The sequence below is a fragment of the Vipera ursinii genome, assembly GCF_947247035.1.
Source record: "Vipera ursinii genome assembly, chromosome: 1".
NCBI lineage: Eukaryota > Metazoa > Chordata > Lepidosauria > Squamata > Viperidae > Vipera > Vipera ursinii.
The window spans coordinates 152,517,921-152,535,310 of record NC_139512.1 but is presented as its reverse complement, the minus strand read 5'-3'; positions in this window follow the sequence as shown (position 1 = coordinate 152,535,310).

Genomic DNA, 17,390 nt, shown 5'->3' with positions numbered 1-17,390 from the left:
TATACTGTCACCCTGCCTATTTAACTTATATGCAGAGCACATCATGAGAAAGGCAGGGCTAGAGGAATCAAAAGTTAGAATTAAGATTGCCGGGAGAAATATTAACAACCTAAGATATGCAGATGATACCACTCTAATGGCATAAAGTGAAGAAGTACTAAAGAGCCACTTTTGCGGGTGAAGAAGGAGAGTGCAAAAGTTGGGTTGAAACTTAACATTAAGAAAACCAAGATTATGACATCCGGCCCTCTCAATTCCTGGCAAATAGATGGGGAAGAAATGGAGGTAGTGACAGGTTTTATTTTCCTGGGCTCCATGATCACTGCAGATGGGGACTGTAGCCAAGAAATTAAAAGACGCTTGCTCCTGGGGAGGAAAGCCATGGCAAATCTAGACAGCACACTTAAAAGCAGAGACATCACCCTGCCAACAAAAGTGTGTATAGTCAAGGCTATGGTCTTCCCAGTTGCAATGTATGGCTGTGAAAGTTGGACCATAAGAAAGGCTGAGCACCAAAGAATTGACAATGATGCTGGAGAAGACTCCTGCGAGTCCTTTGGACTGCAAGGTGATCAAACCGATCAGTCCTAGAGGAGCTCAACCCTGACTGCTCTTTAGAAGACCAGATCCTGAAGTTGAAACTCAAATACTTTGGCCACCTAATGAGAAGGAAGGAATCACTGGAGAAGAGCCTAATTCTGGGAAAGATTGAGGGCAGGAGAAGAAGGGGATGACAGAGAATGAGGTGGCTGGATGGAGTCACTGAAGCAGTAGGCGTGAGCTTAAATGGACTCCAGCAGGTGGTAGAGGACAGGAAGGCCTGGAGAAACATTGTCCATGGGGTCACGATGTGTCGGACACGACTTCGCAGCTAACAACAACAACAAAGGGCAACTCCTTTTTTACAAAACTGGAAATGGCACAAAAAGGGGATTGTAGTCGTGACACAGTGGGAAGGCTCCTGATCAGGGTCCTATTTTTGTGATTTCATTACCACCACTACTACTACTACTACTTACTACTACTACTACATTATTCATATTGGAAGCACCTACCAAGGCACTTTAGGATTGCAAGGATTAGTTGTGACATTATCATTGCCTGAAGGGGCTTCTTTCATGTCCCTGTCATTTTCCCTCTGATGTGGTACATATTTATCTACTTGCATTTGCATGCTTTGGAGTTGCTAGGTTGGTAGGAGCTGAGGCAAGTAACTGGAGCTCATTCTGTCACATGGCTCATGCTGACAAGTTTTGACCTGTCGAGATGCTGACCTCTCAATGGTCTTCTGACTCAGTGTCCTACCCATGTGAGCCGCTGTGGCCCCTGTAATTTGATTAATCTAAAAGTAGCATGAACAATTGTTATCTTAAAAGGATTTGCATCCTGAAAAATGGGATAAAAGTAATTCTAATAATTAGTAAAGAGGTTTTCCCTTGTATCTTAAGAACAATGGCAAAAGTTACCAGATTTAAACAAATCATAGATCTTTCATTCAGATCAATGAGACAACAAGAGCAATGAAGGCTTCTGAGTTTGGATAACAGAAAGCAAGTTTTCATACTCTGAAATATACAGTATCTCCCTTTCCATAACATGAACAATTTACATAATAATGATAACAACAATAGCAACAATTGCAACGATAATGATGATGATGATGATGATGATGATGGAAGGGACTTTGGAAGTCATCTAGTCCAACCCTCTGCTCAGGCAGGAAACGCTATACTATTTCAGACAAATGGCTGTCCAGTCTCTTTTTTAAAACTTCCATATTCCGTATTGATATTAGTAAGCCTGATATGAACCAGGAAAGACAGGGCACTGTAGCTTCTTAAGGCTGAGCTAGATTACCAGAAAAGTCTCTTGAATATTTTTTTTTAAAAAATAATCTCTGTTTCATAATTCAGTGCAAGTCCAGCAGCATTTGCTGTGGGAGAGGTCAGAGCGTTACCACAAAGGGACAGAGCTTGTGGCACCATGTTGTAATGGTGCTTTTGTTATTCTGAAAAAAAAAAAAACCACAGTGTGAATCTGTAGATGCTGCTGGCAGGGTCTCTTCTCCAATTTCCTGCAAGGTGTCTCTTTTTATATAACTGACTTCTATTTTCTACCTCACTCTTAGGCTATTTTATAATTTCTTCAGATCTTCTGTTCTTAGCATTTTTAAAATTACCTCTGTTTTGTAAAGTGGTTAAACTGCTGCTTTGGGTTACATGACAGTCTCTCTAGCACTTTGCCATTTTCATGGTGGTTCATGCTTCCTGATCTGGAAAAAAAAAGAGAGAGAAGAAGCAATGAGAGCTTTTATTCTTACTTTCCTTAAAAAGCTTCCCTGGTTTTATTTGAAATGTGGGAAGTTGGGAAGGCTTTATGAAATATGGTGGACCATGAAAGACCGGCCTGTTCCACTTTGGGATTTTTTTTTCCTTTGGAAACAAATTCATGAACCATGAATGGCTTTTTTAATTAATTTGAATAAGAGGTTTGGGGGAAAAAACCTGTAAGGCTCTAGGGATGGAACTATACAACTATTTTGTGTGATTCTAAATGTACTCTCCCTTATCTATAGAGTTGACTTGTTTATATTTATGTTTATGTTTTATGTTTATTGGACTTATATACCGCCCTTCTCCCCTAGGACTCAGGGTGGTTCACAAGGAATTTAAAATAACAATACAAATTACAAAAGTTAAGAACAATTAAAATAATTAAATTTAGTCCTTGATTAAAATAAAACCCCTGTTAAACTCCAATTAAAACCCAGTTAAAATAAAATTACAATTAAAATTCTCAGTCATATTGTTGAATATGTTAATACACGTAATTGAAAGATAACAATATTATCCTTGCATTCATAGCTTAAATATTTATTTCAGTGTGAAATGCTTAGGACTGGACTGTTAATACATATTTTCATCATATCACTCACTAGTCTAACAAATAGTGTGAGTATGCTACTAATATCTTACAAAACTAATATATTCTAAGATGCTAGAACTTTGATTTCCCTTTAAACCTGAATTTTTATAAAGAAATCTTGTTCTAATGGAAGTTACAATTAATTTGACTAAAGCTGGGAAAGGGGATGAATATTACAAGTAAAGGAAAGTGTGAGACTGATTTCGGTCATGAAAAATATTTGTGAAGTATTAAAAGACTTTGATCGCACATGGAACCAAGCCACTCTGGAATTCTGGGGTAGCAACGTAAGAAATATTGACTCATAATCCCAGTTCTTACACATGCAAACAGGTTGGGAACTGTGTTTGATTCTTCAAGGTACATAGATATGAGTAATTAAACCTAAAGTTGTAAAGTCTCGTTGGTCCATATGCTCTGGTGCTTTAGATTTTGGTATGGCAAACTTAAATTAAGAACAGGTTCGCTGAAAGTACTATGCCTCAGCTGAATTTGTGCAAATAGCTGTTAAGGCAGAAATGGAATTTAGAAAAAAAAGTTTCTAGTCCTAATGACTGATATAGAAAGGTTTGTGGGAGAATCACGGTGGCGATTTCTGTAATTCAGAAAGAATGCAGCACAATAAGGATTGGCTTCTTTGCGAGTACAGTACACATGTTTCATGGAATGGGCTATGCACCAAGACAAAATACCTTTGAAGGGTGCTTTAAATAAGAAAAGGTCAGCCACTCCAGTGAATTCAATTGTCCTTTATGCTGCATCAAGCAAATCCACCTTGAAAAAGCATTTAATTTTTGCATCCTGCTTGCCATCTCTAACAAGAGGATTTCCCTTTTCCCCCCTAGTAAATACATGTTATTCTATAAACCAAAATACATCTGCGATTGGTATTTTCATACAATGGTGTGGCAATCCTAAGGCACTTAGGCAGACAATTCAATTATTGTATAGGAAGGATTTATATGCCTGCCAGAATTTCAGAAGGAGCTCTTCTTACAATAGAACCCTATAGCTATAGAAAATAGCTCCCAATAATAGTCAGAAGATCTACTCTAATAGCCTGTGGCATTCAGATGTTCTTCTCTCCCCCCCCCCACACACACACCACCATGTTGCTCAACTTTTATCTCCCCTTCTAAGACTATTTTTCTTTGGTACCTCTAGAAAGCCTAAGTAAGAAATGGAGAAAAGAAATGCTCAATCTGCATAAATTACAAAGCATCTATATAAGGACTCCAAAGGCATATCTGATCGACCACCTGACTGTGCATGTTCATTAACTCACACATTCAGGCTTTTTGAACAAATCACAACACATATTTTGTCACAACTGCAATAGTTTTCTCATATTCTCCTTCCTTTAAGCCAGGGGTCTTCAAACTTGGCCCTTTTATGTCTTGTGGACTTCAACTCCCAGAATTCCTCAGCCAGGCACGCCGGCTGAGGAATTCTGGGAGTTGAAGTCCACAAGTCATAAAAGGGCCAGGTTTGAAGAGCCCTGCTTTAAGCTATGAGGAATGGAAATCATCTTTGGGGGGGGAAAGTCCTGTTTTGCTGCTGCTTTTTTCTTTCTTTCTTTCTCCTTCTCACCCTAGGTTACGGAATAGAAGTACATGGGCCAGACCAAGATGTGCCTCTCATTTCTGCATTGCTCCAATTATATCTAAAATACTGTATTCAGTTTGGGGTACCACATTTTAGGAAGCACCGTATATAAAAAGGGGATGGATGATGGACTGCCTGCATGAAGACATGCGAGCCGTGGGCGTATGCCCCACTGACATCGCAGATTGGACAAAGTGGTGGGCAAAATGCAAAAGTGAGGACCTCACAATACAAAGGGAACGCTGTAACACAAAGAGAAACAAGAAGAAGATTTTAGGAAGCACAGTGACAAAGGTGCGAACATTCAGAGGGGAGCAGCCAAAATGGCTGGAAGGGGTCTGGAAGGTAAATGTTATGAAGAATGGTTGGAGGAGTTAAAGATGTTATAGCCTGGAGAAATATGTGGGGAGATGTGATAGGTAAGACTGTCACGCAGAAAGACAGAACAGAACTGTTTAGGGCTCCAGAAAGCAGGACAAGGAAAAATGACAAGGATGTAGATTTCAGCTGGACTTTGAAATAAATTCCTAATGGTAAGAGCTGTTCAACAATGGCACAGACTGTCTTGGGAAGGTGCTGAATTCCCTTTGCAGAAAGTACTTAAATAGAAGCTGACCGTCCATGTGTCGGGGATGCTGGACTGGCAATGCCTGCACTTGTTAGGGGGTTAGTCTAGATGCTCTCCCCGGCACCTTCTGACTTTTGAATTCTGTGATTCTAAAATGCTATGCCATTCTTTGTAGCTGATCCTATTGACAGCAGTAATATCTCTGATCACAGGGAGCGAATCTTGCCTTCCCAGTTTTCGCTCTGGGGTTGTGCTTTGGCCTTAACACTTTGAAATAAGATCCTGACACCTGTGCTGCTCCCGTCTCCACTCAAACGTATTTAATTCAAGCCCACTTTTTCTCCTTTTCTCCCTTTCTGCTCCCCAACAAGCATCTTATAGGCTGGCTATTTTAACCAAGGCACTAAGGGCTATTTCAATTTGACTACAGCAGTTTTCTGCAAAATGGCTACGCTAACTTGTGCACATTACCTACCAGGGATGATGATAGTGCTCTGTCAACTAGTCTGCACATCGATATGGAGGTTATTTGACTTGAAATTGGATTCTACTCTTCCTTGATCTGTTGTATAAATGGAGAAGCCTGTTTGGAGGAAATGCTCCTTAAAAGTTTCTGAACAATTTCTTTGTACCCCTTCTAGAGTTTGCCTCCTGCTTTGTTATGATTTTTCCATTCCAGGCTCCGATCATCGTGATAAATATTCAGAGGGAAAAGTAAATGCTTCTCAAATGAAAAGAGAAGCGTAACTCAAATTATCCCTCGCATGATTTTCTTTTTCTGATCCTTGTTAAGGGAGGGCTGCACAGTTTTGTACCCGGCTCTCTTTTTGACCTTTTCTTTAAATTATTTAAAACTTAGATCAGGAGTTCAGAGTAAGAGGAATATGCTGAATACAAACCTGTGTTTTTTAACAAAAAGAAGGAAAAAAAGATAGGAAAAAGAGAACTTTCTAAACTTCTAAATATATATTAATCTCCAAAAGGCCTCCACGGTTTTTAACAAAATAAGAATAGCTTAAATACTGTAAAGCTTCAGGAGAAACTCTGCCTCCTGTCTAAAGAGCCTTTCATGAGGAGAAATGTACTAAGAGCGTGTAGAAAACAGGAAAACCACACCGACAGGACTTCACTGCAGCGCAGATGGAATTGTCAACACTGTGATTGAGAAAGGAAGGAAAAGGCTCTGTGTAACTTACATGGGTATCATCAATATGTGGAAAACCCCAAGGGCAGCACATGGCACTTCACAGAAAACATGGGGGAAACACCCTTCTGATCCACATAAAAGGCTTCTTTGTGCCTCTCTCATAAGCACAAGGACTTATTCTGAAACAGATCAGGATGTGGAAAGTGCCCCCCCCTCCTTCTTCAAAATCAAAGGTAGAACCTCATAAAATCCCTTCCACCACCAGCTGCAAATGAGAAATTCATTGTAAAATCCTTTTTTAAAAAAACATTTGTAAATGATCTACAGTATCTGTCCACTTTGTTTCCTTCTTCCACTAGAATCATAAACAATTAATAGTTTTAATATCATTAATTGTATATGTGTGTATGTGTGTTTACATAAACATACACACACACAAACACATATATATACATACATACATATACATATATACATACATACACACACACACACATATATATACACTATCTATCTATCTATCTATCTGTCTGTCTATCTGTCTGTCTATCTGTCTGTCTATCTATCTATCTATCTATCTATCTATCTATCTATCTATCTATCTATCTATCTATCTATCTATCTATCTATCTATCTATCTATCTATCTATCTATCTATCTACCTACCTACCTACCTACCTACCTACCTACCTACCTACCTACCTATCTATCTATCTATCTATCTATCTATCTATCTATCTATCTATCTATCTATCTATCTATCTTTCCACCAGATAAAAGGAGAAGAATGAACTGGGAAAATTCAGTGGCAGAATCTGTCCCTTACAGATCGGCCATGTGAGGCATTCAAAGCTAGCTGTAAAGCCTTTGGCTCCAAAGATTTAGGGTTTTTGCCCTGGAATAATAATAATATACATAATAATAATAATAATAATATACAAAATCTTATAAGGGGTTGGCATCTAGGGTCAAACTATATCCCTTACATGACACACTTTAACACATTCTTTTGAAAATGATTGTTCTGATGCCTGGCAGTCATCTTTTGACAAATTCCACAGTTGGAAAAGGGTTTTTTTTTTTTTTTAAGAAGAAGAAGAAGAGATATTTTGAAGTACTATTTTGTGCTCATTTCTAAAGTACAAAAAGCAAAATCTGCAGAAGAATACGTTTTTGGGAGGCTTGTTTCATAGGAGAAGAGTTATACGGTTGATTTATTTGAAAGGTTGATTTATTTAAAGGAATATATCTAAAGTGCTACCTTTAAGCTCAGTTTTAAAACTTAGCAAGTCATGGGAAATTTTAAAATGTATGAAATAAATATGATGGGTTGTACCCAATGTAATGTCCTCCAGGAGTGGAAGATCTAGGAGGTTAACAAAGAAAAGTGGGGAGCTTCCTTTCATCTCGTAGCTACTACGGCCTTCTGCCTTTTGTACAGAAGAGAGAATTGTCCAAAGGAGAAATGCCCCCCTTTTTTTGTGCAGACCAATGTCTTCCATGAAGTGTATGTTGGATACCATCTTCATCTGATATATAACGCAATTTATTAAGATGCATTCCATGCAAAGTATTAACTAGATTTTGATTACTCTAGAAAATGTGATCCCATCGGTGCGACTGTAATCTTAAAAGTTTTTCATGGATTACAAATAGTAGGAATATGTCAGTGTTGCCCAAAATGTTGTTTTGCTGCATACAGTTTGTTGTGCTGTAGCAGAATGTTTTTTTTCTTAGTATATGGCATCAAACTTTAAATTTTTAGTTAGTATAACTGTTAACACTGTGCAACCTGAAAATGAAAGCTTGTTCAGACATTTATCAGAGTGTTGTTAATGTTAGAAATAAGTAATTTATCGTTTGCTGCATTTAATTTGTTCTTCGGACTGCTAAGTATATGAAATTGCAAACTTACGTTTCTCTAAATTCTGAGTTTTACATTATATGTGAAGGACTATCACCATCTTTTTTTTTAAAAAAAATAGCCTTTTTGCCCTTTATATTTATGGTACCAATTACATTGCAGCTAGAATATCCTCTCCTTGTTTCTAGCAGAACATTTGTTTCCCATATTGCATAGTAAAAAGAAGTTCAAAAGTCACCTTGCCAAAATCCTCAGAAGATGATAGAAGAAGACTAGAAGGCTTTTTCTCATAGAGAGGAGAAAAAATTGGCAAAGCAGAAATCCTAGAACTTCAAGCCAGCCATAGAAGGAAGGAAGGAAGGAAGGAAGGAAGGAAGGAAGGAAGGAAGGAAGGAAGGAAGGAAGGAAGGAAGGAAGGAAGGAAGGTGCTCCCTAACATTTGTGCACAGTTAGATGAAAATTCAGAAATCATATATGTTATTTAAATAAAAATAGAATCTGAACACCTTAGGGGTGGCTGCAATAAGGTAAACTACTTTGAGGAGCAACTTTAAGGTCCTTCTACAAGGTCCATTGTCTCTATCTCCCTTTTAACTAGAGGATTGCCTCAACTACAGGAGTCTCCAGTGACACAGAATATGTGACCACTCTAAGATCATCCTGCCTAATAGCTTGCTTTTGAATGAAATCTCTTTAAGACATGAACTTCTCCCAGGTAAGCCAAAGAGATCTTGCTTTGCTGAGGAGTACATCATGGCATAGAGTGGGGTAGGTAAGGGTTGGGTAGGATGAGATGGGGATAGGGATGGGGAAGGGGAAATGGAAGGGGAAGGGAGAGGGGAAGGGGCGGGGAGGAAGGGAAGGGAAGGGAAGGAAGCAGGTGTTGATATCATAGCTGGAGCATCATCATTTTCTCACCTGACTGAGACCAAAGTTTGAACTTCTTTCATTTCCTTTCTCCAGGCTAGCTTCAGCGACATGGGCCCAATTATGGAACTTGGTACCCTCCCCACTTGCCCCCACTGTAAACTATAATCAAAGATATGCTTGTTCATCCAGGCATTTTGTAGGATAATAATTACTCCAGGGCTAAGCTGTCTTTCAAACCTCCTTAAAATAAACTTTGTTTAATTTGTTGTATTTTTATAGTTGTATTGTTTTTTTTTATGGTTGATTATTAATTGTTTTCTTGAATGGTTTTTATTGAAGATTATTCAGTTAGATTGCAGAGCACTCTGGACTCCTTTGAGAGGAAGCGCAGTATTATTGTGATTATCATCACTAATAATAATAACGGCTTTTCTTTTTTACAGTGAAAATTAAGTATAATAAGCAGTGATAATTTAAGATTTGAGAAGCAACCAAAATTAAACCTGGAAATAAGTGATCTAAGCAATAAAAGCTATCTGAAAGGCAGATAACAAAGAATTTGTTATCTGCCTGTCTTAAAATCCTTTATTTTTTTTTTTTTGTTTTTATTCTGATGTCCTTACTTAACACATATTCCCTGGTCTCAGGTGCCATGACAGTGACAGTTCTCTGCCCTCTTTCACCTTCTGTTGTTTCTCTCCATTGCCAGAAACACTTTTCAAGCTTTCTTTTCTCCTCATTTGAAATACATGAAGTAGAATACCGATTCCATTTTAGTACTCAAGAAAATGCTCAGAGGTGAATTAAATAACCAGCCATCTGTGCCCACTTATGGAACGAGGCAATGTTTTTTCCACCCTATATTGAGATATGATAGGTGAATCACAGTCTCCAATTAACCCCTTCAATATAAAAATTAAAATGTATGGGTAGCTAAACATTAAGGAATCAATTAAAATAAATAGTACTACAACATTTGGGTGTATCTGTGCATATCTATCTATCACTTATATCTGTCTGTCTGTCTGTCTATCCATCCCTCCATCTATTCATCCATCCCTCCATCCAAACATATGCACACACATATTAATTCATAGACACATTTATTTATATTTATGTTTATATTTGTTTTGTTAATATGCTTTACTCAGATAACTTATAGACTTAAAAATATTCCCCCTTCCCAAATTCATGGCATGATCAAATGATAACAAACACATGAAAATCAGTTAAAAATAGTGGAAAGGATACACACACACAGACCCCCACACTGAACAGTGTTCAGATCCTACATAACAAAGCTAGAAGAGATAAAGACATAGACCTTTTGAGATACTGTTTCATAAAGAGACATCACAAAATAATGCCTTTTTAAATATCCCATCAGTGTACCTCAGTTAATAAAAAAAATCACAAAGACGTTACAGTTAAAACTGGGCCACATGGAAAGATATCAGTCCTGAGGGGTCTGTTCCAGGCTGTTCACGGCTTTGAAAGCTGATGGCCACATCTCAAAATAACCCATCGGTAGGCAAAAAAACCCATAACCCATCGGTAGGCAAAAAAAACCTGGCCTCAAATAGGTTTAATATAACCCTCTGATGTCTCCAAACCAAAATTTTGCTTCAACATTCTGAATCCCTTGAAATTCCCAGATTGTCTTTATGGGTAGTTCTAGATAATGTGCACCAAAATAAGCTAAGGACAACTAGGAAACCCCATGTCAACTATCCATTTGGCATTTCCAGAAAAAGAAACTCCTGGAACATTTTACCAAGAGTATAATACTTTACTGGAAATTTACATTGGCGCAGAAGAAGCGAAACCAGTTTAAAATCTCCCAGAGTTTTACACCCCTATATTACAATGCTACAGAACCTAAACCATGTATTTGAATGTTACCACTTCCTCTCCCCATGACTACCTCCCATCTTTCCTACATTATGCTTCCATGTGGTTCACTTTCATCCCCTCCAAAACAGGTCTAAAACTTTATTTATTACTTCAACTATCTTCTGGGAATGATCTCTATTCTAAGAAGTCCCGGGTTTGTATCAATAACATTGGACAAAGTGCATTATTTTTATTTATTTCTACAACAATTTGTATTATTATTATTATTATTATTATTATTATTATTATTATTATTATTATTATTATTATTATTATTATTATTATTTATTGAATTTCTATACCGCCCTTCTCCCGAAGGACTCAGGGCAGTGTACAGGGCAATTAAAATACAACATACAAAAGTTAAAAGTAAAATTAAATTAATTTAGCCCTAACAATAAATAGTTAAAAAAAACCCAAACCCTTAGTCCAGGCCGGCCTGTTCAAATAAGCAGGTTTTCAGATCACAGCGGAAAGAGCGAAGGTTGGGAGCCATCTGGAGCTCAACTGGTAATTGATTCCAAAGGTCTGGTGCGCCCACAGAGAATGCTCTCCCCCTGGGGGCCACCAGCCGGCAATCCCTGACCGATGGCACCCTGAGGAGGCCCTCTCTGTGGGAGCGCACAGGACGAAGGGAAGTTGACGCCGGCAGCAGGTGCTCCCGTAAGTAATCCAGACCCATGCCATTTAGTATACAGCCTACTTTAGAGATTCTGAGTAGGTAATACCTGTTTTAACAATTTCCTGATCACCGGGACAGCTTATACAATATCGCTTTAATCCCCAAATTTTCCATGAGAACATTACCATGTTAAGATGTAGCACAGTCCCTCTCAGATTCCAAAGGAAATGCCTCTGGGATTTTGAGGACAGCTAAGCTCTTTATTCAAACTAAAAACCCCAAAGGAAGTTTTACCAAACCTTTTCTTCAATTTCCTTTCCTACAAAATTGATTATGTGTTGTGGGTGGGGTTGGCATTCCCTCTTAAAAATACTGAAAATTTTTAGATCTGAATATTTTTGTGGCACTCAACAATTAGTTCCCTGTTTCCTGTCTTTTAGAAGGCCCTAATAAAAATCATAATATACCAGTTAGATCCAAACTAGAGAGTTTTGTTACTGGATCTGAGAGGAAAAATGTGTCTGCATTGTTGTATAACAATTTATAGACTGTGATTGACAATGAAGATACACAGACAAGTGGAAAGGCGAGACTTAATTATTGAGAAAACTTTTTTAAAGAGTTCTCTTGACTGAGTTGTTTCCTATTATTTTTCTCAAATAGTTTTGTTATTTGAAGAGATTTGCTCAACTGCTTAACAACACTGGTATTATTTTACAAAAGTTAGTTAAACAAGATAAGGTAAAGGTAAAGGTTCCCCCGCACATGCGTGCTAGTCGTTTCCGACTCTAGGGGCCGGTGCTCATCTCCGTTTCAAAGCCGAAAAGCCAGCGCTTGTCCGAGGACATCTCTGTGGTCATGTGGCCGGCATGACTAGATGCCAAAGGCGCACGGAACGCTGTTACCTTCCCACTGTAGTTGTCCCTATTTTTCTACTTGCATTTTTATGTGCTTTTGAACTGCTAGGTTGGCAGAAGTTGGGACGAGTAACAGGCGCTCACTCTGTTACGCGGCACTCGGGTTTCGACCCGCCAAACTGCCGACCTTCTGATCGACAAGCTTAGCATCCTAACCCACTGAGCCACCGCGTCCCTGTTAAACAAGATAATAACATTAAATTCTCTAAGTGGAAAATAGAATTTGTAGGTAGGCAGCTAATAACAGATCTGGCCCTGTTTGGAAATAATAATGATTAAAGTACAACAGAAAGACAAACTCCCCCCTCCCCAAAAAACATTTTGTTACCCTCTAGTTTTGTTCACAACTCACCTTTCCCTGAAGAAAACTTCCCGTCAACATGATAATACCTGCTCAGGCTCCCCATCTACCTGGAGATGGGGTAGAAGAGATCCCCAACCTAGAGATTTTCTGAAAAAATTCCCCTGTAAGGAAACAGTTTATGCTCTGAGAAGTGAGGGCCACCCTCTAATGGCCTTATAGAAAGAAGCAAAGACCAGGTTTTTCTAGGGGGGCTTTGGAGCTGAGTCTAAAACATAAACGCAAGTTGTTATTATTATTGATATTGTTGTTGTAATATATTTCTCATATTTTATATTGGTTATTTGATTGTGCACCATCAAGTCATCGTCAAATCTTAGTGACCTCATAAATACATTTCCTCCAAGACGATCTGTGCCTAGCCAGGTCCTCCAGCTCTTCCAAGTACAGTAACTGAGCCCATCTATTTTGCTACTGATCCTCTTCTTTTTCTCTTTTTTTCCACCTCGGCCAACATTACAGCCTTCCACAGAAAGCTAGGTCTTCCCGTATTATGCCCATAATTTGAATCTGGTTAGCCGTGCCTTGAGTGAAAACTCTGGGTTGATATTTTGATGGTGCATTTGTTTTATTTCTGTGGCCGGTACTCTCAGGAGTCTTCCTCCTCATCAAAGTAGATGCACACACTCATATACCACCTAACATCCAACTTGCCTAAGACAGTGTATAAATGCATAAGTCAATATAAAAGAAACTATAGTGCAAGATGAGAACTGCAATCCAACATGTTTAGAGAGCCACATCTCTTCTACAAGGGTTGGATCTTTTCTTTCAATTTGCTCAGTTGTGTCTTTTGAGGTAGCAGCGCTCCTTACACTTGCTCCTTAAATTCCTTTTCAACTGGTAATATTGGGGATTAAACTTGTACCTGTTCTATCACTAACAGTGAGCTTCCTCTGTTGCAGCTGCAGCCACATGACAGAATACCAGCAACAATCCCTGACTTTGGGCTTAATTCTGCACTGCCTCCTTGTAGCTGTTATATCCCATGTTGTGATCACGGCTTTTTTCATTACCGTATCATGTATTTCATGGCTATTGGCTATGAGATACAAGAGACAAAACTTCAGGGTGCTAAAATGTTCTCCGGCGGTGTGACGAATCTCAATGACAAGGTTGCGTTTGTGAAACTTGGCACAGGCACTTGTGATACGATGCGGTAAAACGAAATAATCCTTTTTTCCACAGACAATGCAAGCTATGGTATTCAGAGTGCTGAAGATGGCTCCAGCCTGCCTCCTCTCAGTAATCATGCCACTTCTTTTTAAACCCAATTTCTAATCAATTCCTTTTTTCTGGGAGAGAATGAATGTAGAGTAAATCATTAATGAATAATTATGCTGAGATGATAATGTTCTCTGACTTTGGCTTTTGTGACAACTTTCCACTGTAATCAAATAAAAAAGCTCCTTTGATAATTTCAGGCAGTGCCATAATCTTTTGTTATGTTTCATAAATGAACTTAGCTAAAAATACAATACTTCAAGAAGGAAGGAAGGAAGGAAGGAAGGAAGGAAGGAAGGAAGGAAGGAAGGAAGGAAGGAAGGAAGGAAGAAAGAAGAAACAAATTCGATTATCTATGAATTGGAAATAGCCTTCTTTGAGCCAGTTAATGCTGTCTCATTAACTGATCACAAATCTCAGCTTCCACATGTTCTTCATTATTATGGATAAAACTAATTCAAATATATGCTAAAAATATAATTATCCCCAGACAGCTTGTGCTTAAAGAAAACATGTGGATGTTACATCCAGATGCTGTCATTCTTGTGGGTTGTTGGCTTGTTTAATTGTTCCCTGAAATGTTGATACCACAAAGCAACTTAAAAGGTATTGTGTTGCATTGCCACAGTTTAAACAACTAGTAAAGAAGGCTCCACTTTCTTCTACCACAGGACAGCTGTCTGTTAGTTCTAGTAGCAGCCTAGGAATTTGTAATTCCTTTTGCTACCATGAGCATTGATCCTGATCAAGCCACTGCAAGGATACATTTTCTTCAGAGACCATTATATTTAATATTTAAGCATTGTTTCCTATGTATTGTTCTACCTGCCTGCATTTCAGTAAGGTATCAAAATTGGAATATTTAGTCTAAATATTCCAATGTTGATACCCTACTGAAATGCAGGCAGATAAAATAATATGTAGGAAACAATGCTTAAATATTATTTAAACATTAAATATAGTGGTCTCTGAAGAACATTGTTTATATTTTGAACAAGCTTTCCTTGTGGTCTTAAAAAGATGCGGAGAAATGCTTGAATTGTTAGGATATTGCTTTTTTTGTATCCTTATAATTACTCATTGGGTTTGGGGTGAGGGTTTTTTGGTTAAAATAATAAGGAGGAGATGGTTTGACAAAAAATGGCGAAACTAACCCTTAGATGATCATAGATTATATTAAATTTATCCTACAGGTTTCCATAATTTTATGCAAAGGAACTCAAATAAACATTCATTTATGGTACCTGGTGTAGTAAATGCTAGATATTTTCTTTCCTTCTGAGAGCAAAGTTAGCATAAAGAGAACTGCTTGTTGTTTATTCTTCTTTTTCCAGAGGTCAAGTATTTCACTGATTTATGAATTATACGTGTCCTTTATGTACTTCTTAAACATACAAAGGCACAGAGGCTCTAAATCTATATACTGTAAGGGAGAACAGAGAAATAAAACAGTGACTTTTTGCTATTCATCTGATTTTGGTTCAGCAAACTTTGAGTTCCATGTCAAAGGAGATTGGGTGGCTGAGGGATATTTTCCTGAAAACTGGGATTGTGGTGAGGAGAAAAACAAGAATTCAGTGGGCCTCATTTTAAAATAAATACCCAAATGACTGGCCTTAGGAAAACAGCCAATATGTTCAAGATCAAGCTCACTGGCCATACTTTAATTGCCAACACATAGCTGGATAAAAATCTCCCATGTTGCTGTGCCTATGTAGCCTATACTTAAATTTGCCTGGCTGCATTCAGTCCAGTGTGGTTTCTGGGCAGTCTATAAAGTTCTTCTGTTCTCCTCTCAGCTTCCTTGTTTCCCTTCAAATATTGCTTTAACAGTTCATGTTTGGGAAACTGGTTGTAAAGAAGACATTTCCTTGGCACAATTGCTGTTTTTTTGTTTTGTTTTTTAAAACAACAACAGCTAAAACTCTTTATAGCCAATCTTCACTGGGGTAGAACTAAGATCTGGAAGTAATCAGCAACCACTGAACATCAGAAATTCTTTCCCCAAAAAAACACATTTAAGCACAGCTGGAATCTGCTAGCAGCTGGGATAGGATTCAGGTAGCTTAATCCCTGGAGGTTACTTGCCATCTCCCCACCCCACCCCCCCTTCTTTATCTTGTGTGTGGAACTAAAAAGCCCCAGGGTGTTGATGGTTGTAAAGAATCTCACACCTGCTGGGAGCCATAAATACAGAACTAGGTTACCCTGTCAGCTTGCTTACCACTGTGGTGGAATTTCTTTCTGGCAGCTGAGCAAGGGATGGGAGAAAGAGAGAGGGGTGCTAACTGTTTAGTTATGTAAACAAATCAGATAAGTAGCAGAAATTGCAGCCCTTAAAGCTAACAGTTTTTGACATACATGCTTGACCTGTTATACAAGCGAGGCTGGTTAAGGAGTAAACAAAATTGTACCCTTCACTTCAAAGAGTTATTGTTGTAATTATGCAAGAAGCAACATGGCCCACTGCAATCCTTGGGAACCGGTTAACTACATTCTCCCTGCCTTTCCCCCCCCTTCTTTCCTCCCCCTGTTTTGAGCATTTCCTAATTACAAGAAGTTAGGCATGGGAGATCTGTCTGAGGAGACGGAAAGAATTTATCCATAGCCTTTGAACACCGCTGTGACTTTTAAGGATCCTTTGCTGGATTTTTCACTGTTTTAATGATCAGAGGATGATGAGGGTGTGGATGTCACCCCAAGGGCTTATCTTCTGCCCAACAAAGTCCTTACTGATGGAACTGACTGGAGCTCCTGCTGCCCATTTATAGGTAGACAGGTAGTCCTCAACTTACAACAGTTCATTTAACGACCCTTCAAAGTTACAACGGCATTAAAAAAAGTTATTTATGACCATTTTTCACACAACCATTGCAGCATCCCCATGGTTACACGATCAAAATTCAGATGCTTGGTGATTGATTCATATTTATGACGGCTTCAGTGTCCCGGGCTCATGTGATCTACCTTTTCCGACGTTCTGTCAAGCAAAGTCAATGGGGAAGCCAGATTCACTTAACAACCTTGTTACTATCTTAATAACTGTGGTGATTTACTTAACAAATGTGGCAAGAATGGTCATAAACTGGGCCTAAACTCACTTAACAAATGTCTTGCTTAACAATAGAAATTTTGGGCTCAGTTGTGGTTGTAAGTCAAGGACTACCTCTACTTTATGCAGTATCGATAGGAGAAAGCAAAATTTGAAAGGAAAAAAAATGGTTTTGATATGTCAGCAAGTCAGCATTTCCCACTTTCTGCCCACCAAATGCATTTGATAACAGTGGTAGCCAACATGGGCCCTGGCCTCATTTAGGGAAGACAAATAAGTTAAATAAAGGCTTTCCTTAGATTGGTTTCTGAGGTTTGAATAGCTTATCTTCCAAACACTCCA